The sequence below is a fragment of the Euphorbia lathyris genome, chromosome 5, assembly GCF_963576675.1.
Source record: "Euphorbia lathyris chromosome 5, ddEupLath1.1, whole genome shotgun sequence".
Taxonomy (NCBI): Eukaryota; Viridiplantae; Streptophyta; class Magnoliopsida; order Malpighiales; family Euphorbiaceae; genus Euphorbia; species Euphorbia lathyris.
Genome location: NC_088914.1, coordinates 38,866,526 through 38,871,247, shown reverse-complemented (window position 1 = coordinate 38,871,247; position 4,722 = coordinate 38,866,526).

Genomic DNA, 4,722 nt, shown 5'->3' with positions numbered 1-4,722 from the left:
TATCAGCTGGAGTTCGGCCAGCTTTGTTATTGATTCCTGCCTGGGCTGTTGAGACTGAAGTGAAGTCATGACACTCAGAAGATCCTTAAGACCTTTGATTTCTGTGAGAAGCTGAGTGACAGACGAAAGCTGAGTTGGCTCAATAGGAACTGACCCAGCGGCATCAGTATTTGTTTGATGGAGGTCCTGGAGTAGAGCTTGAGTTGAGTCAATGATTCTTCGACCAGACTCAGAGGCATTCAGATAGGAGTAGGATCCATCATTATTTGGCTCAGTTACCGGAGTACAAGTAGAACCGGATAGTGGAGGTGTTTGGTTCTGCTCAATATTTGAAGTGCCAGCATGATCAGTGGCTGGTCGTGAGTTGATATTGCCAGCAGGAGCTGACTGGTTGATATTCTGCACTTGTGTTTGTGGAAGAGAATGATCGGCAGAATTATCTACTTGCTTAGAGTCAGGCTGAAGCTGACTGGATTTAGGAAGTGGAGGAATTTCAGCACTGACCTGAGCAGGTATTTCCTTAGCTGACTCAACATGTTGAGGAGCAGGAACTTCGAGCACTTGCTCGGGATCATCTTGGCTTAGTGGAGCAGTTGAGTCGGCATGTTCCTTAGGAGTAGAAACAAAGGCTTGCTTTTCCTGTTGCTCTGGTGGAGACTCAATGGGATTTGAGAAGAACTTAAATTGCATATCTGATAGGTCAGTGATCTGATCCCGCAGAGGTGAGTCACTCATAAGGTCAATGACAGGGGATCTATGTGCCTTCTTCTTAAGTCTCCTTAATTTCTTAGTCTTTTGAGGAGAGGGGTCAGCAGGAATGGACTCAATAGAGTCAGTAGGTGAAGTTGCCCCTTGATCAGTGTGATCCTTTGCTGTTGGCTTATCTTCTTCGTCAACCTGCTCAGTGTAGGTTGTTTCATGTTGGTCAACATCTGATGGCTCATGTTGCTCAACATTTGCTGTCTCCTCAGCATCAAACTGACCACCCAATTCTTCTTGATCTTGGTCTATGGGATTTTTCTCAAGAACAATGCCCTGACTTCGCATATAATGAGAGTCTTCAGAAATGACGACTCCTAGTGGGGCAACGTTGATAGGACTTAACCCACAAGAGATTTTCTTCTTCTTCCTAAGTGGTTGCTCATCAGTAGTGTCCTCTTTTTCTCCTTCTTCCTCAGGCTCAGCTTGCCTTTTGAGGTTTTCTGCTGACTTAGGCTCAGCTTGACCTTGTGCAACTTGAGGCTTTGTTCCTCTGGACACAAACCGAACCTTCTTCGGTGGAGAAGAAGCATCTTTTGAAGAGGTCTGAACAGCTTTTCTCTTCCTATCCTGTTTGTCAGCTAGAACTTGCTTTCCCTTCTTCCCTTTTCGGGTTTGCATCCCCTCGGTTTCCTGAACAGCGGCCCCTTTTCCTTTCTTGGGCACAATTGGTTGATCATAGAATAGACCAAACAATGCAGCTGCAGTGATTTCTGTACCCCAGGTGTGGATTTCCTCAACCAAGCTCACCCAGTGATCTTTGAGGATTCTTGTGATAATGGAGCCTAACCTAAGGGTTCCAGTTGAAGGAAAATAGGCTAACGTATAGCAGCGGAAATATAAAATTTTTAACCTATTTCCATTAACCCCAAGATCCGTTAATCGTTATTTCATACAAAGAGGGATAAGAAGGAATACCTTTTAGATGTTCTATCTACCGTTGCAAACGAAGTGCCCACAACTCTTACTTCGAGTTCCCGAGCACAAAACAAAACAAAGGAAGATCAAGTTAGAATCAACCGTTTATACCAACCAAAGTAGATTGTCTCTAATTAATCAACACAAGATCAAGGATAAAGAGAAAGAGATGAAAATCAATTGAACGGATGGAAGCGGTGAAAACTCGTCCTCGGTTAGGGGGTTCGAATTCTCTCTCCTTAAATTAATAGTGGATTTCGAAAATCCTTAGTAGGGGGGTATTTATAATCACTTGTATCTAAACCCTAGTTAGATAGAATTAGGTTACTTAATAGGAATTCAATTTAGAATAGAATTCTTAATTATTATCTATTAATATATCTAAATATAAAAGATAATAATGATAACCTTATTGGATAATAATAGGAGTAATATAATCTAATTAAAACTCCTAACTTATTTATCCTTTAATTAATTTAATTCATAATCCTAATCTAATTAGGATTTGATAAAATCAAATTAATTATTTATGTATCTAATATACATAAATTTCGACCCCCATGGTAATTGGGCCTTATTGGGCTCAATTGGGCTTCCATCAATTAATTAACATCCGTCTCTCTTTTGGGTTCCAAGTCTTATGTGTGACCCATTAGGTTCTTATCGCTTCTAGCCGTATGCAACGTTATTAAATAATTTTCAAATAATTATATTTAATCTTTGCATAACGGAATGATGTACAAAGTATGTGATTAGCAAGTCCGTAATCATTCCCCTAGAGCTATAAGAAGACAGGTTGATTCTATCGTTGACCTTTCCATATTAGTTACGGTATAATTCGATCCTTTATCAACTACGTCCTTGAACTGAATCTTATGACTATGGGTGATGTCAAGTCACATATAGCGAGACGTTCATTTTACTTGTTCTGGCCGAGTCAACTCCAATTAGATAGGTTAAGAGAAATCTCATTTCAATCTCAAGCTATCACCTTGCAAGGATTTAGAGTCAAGACTTCCACAAGCGATCCATGGACATATCTCCCATTTATCGGGAGTGATAAATGCTCAATCCAATGTATAACGATCTCGCAATCACTTCATGTGATACCCAACGTCTGCTGTTCACACCCCAGAGTCATCTCTGTTAAGGATCGTGTTACACCAGAGTCAAAGCGTCACATTCCGTAATCCAGAATACCAATTAACATTCCTTTGAGTCTGAGGATTATTTATACCTATTAATACCAATGAGATGAACAAGTGACAAGGAATAATCTACCCATCCTGTTATCTCAAGTCGGGTCCCCAATCCTAATAAACTACCTTTCATCGGATCCATATAACTGTCCAGATATCTATATATATGAAGCTTGTGAGATCAGCTTTCTCTCGGACAGAAGACACTGTTACATGCAAGTCTCAACCGCGATATGTCAATCCTAAACATATTGCTTGACTTGGGGTGGTTTTAAGTTTATTAGTTTATTATAAAGTTTTATCTCACTTCATGCTTGTATGAACACTTTATAATCACTTTAAACAAACTTACGGATTTCCTTTTATTAGACTTTATTTAGTGCTTAAAAGGGTTTTGCCTTTATATAGTTATAAAACATATATCTCATTAAAACAAATGACATAAAGAACACTTCATTTACATTAAGTCTGTATCTTAGAACAATTGTCTATAGGAAACTAAACCCCAACATACTCCCACTTGGACTAAAGCCAATTGTTTCTACAACTTATCCCAGTAGAAGTTAGATGACGATCATGTACTTTCTGGGTTAAGGGCTTTGTCAACGGATTTGCAACGTTGTCCTCTGTAGGTACTCTTTCTATTCTCACATCTCCTCTTGCCACCATTTCTCTTATAATGTGGTATCGCTTAAGGTAATGCTTGGATGCATTATGAGACCGTGGTTCCTTTACTTGCGCAATGGCTCCATTGTTATCACAGTACAGTGTAATGGGATTTACAATGTCAGGCACCACACCAAGTTCAGTAATGAACTTTCTAATCCAAACTGCTTCCTTTGCTGCTTCCGCAGCAGCGATATACTCTGACTCGGTCGTAGAGAAAGATACGCTTCCTTGCTTGGAACTCTTCCAGCTGACCGCGCCCCCATTTAGGATAAACAGGTATCCTGATTGAGATTTAAAATCGTTCTCATCTGTGAGATGACTTACATCTGAAAATCCTTCTATTTTCAGATCCCCTTCTCCGTACACTAGGAACATATCTTTAGTTCTTCTCAAGTACTTAAGAATGTTTTTGATGGCAATCCAGTGCTCGTCTCCCGGATTTCCTTGGTAACGACTCGTTACAGATAACGCGAACGCTACGTCAGGTCTAGTGCATAGCATAGCATACATAATCGAACTGATTGCGCTGGCGTACGGGACTACAGCCATGCGCTTCTTATCATCATCGGTTTTAGGACATTGATGATTGTTTAACTTTACTCCATATAGCATGGGTAAGTTACCTCGTTTCGATTCAAACATGCTAAACTCTTTAGCACCTTTTCAATGTATGTAGCCTGTGAAAGACCAAGCAGTCTTCTTGATCTATCCCTGTAGATCTTTATGCCAAGTATATAAGCTGCTTCACCGAGGTCTTTCATTGAGAAGTTACCAGATAACCAAACTTTTACCGACTGTAGTAGAGCTACGTCATTTCCCATTAATAATATATCGTCCACATATAATATCAGAAATGCAATAGAGCTCCCACTTGCTTTCTTGTAAATGCAAGCTTCTTCGCTATTTTGTTCGAAACCAAATTGTTTTATGGTTTTATCAAAACGCTTGTTCCAGCTTCTAGATGCTTGCTTGAGTCCATAAATGGATCTCTGAAGTTTGCAAACTTTGTTTGCATCCTTTGATATGAAACCTTCAGGTTGCATCATGTATTCATCCTCAAGCAGGTTTCCGTTTAGGAAAGCTGTTTTCACATCCATTTGCCAAATCTCGTAATCATAGTGAGCGGCAATAGCAAGCATTATTCTGATTGATTTGGACATAGCTACATGAGAGAAAG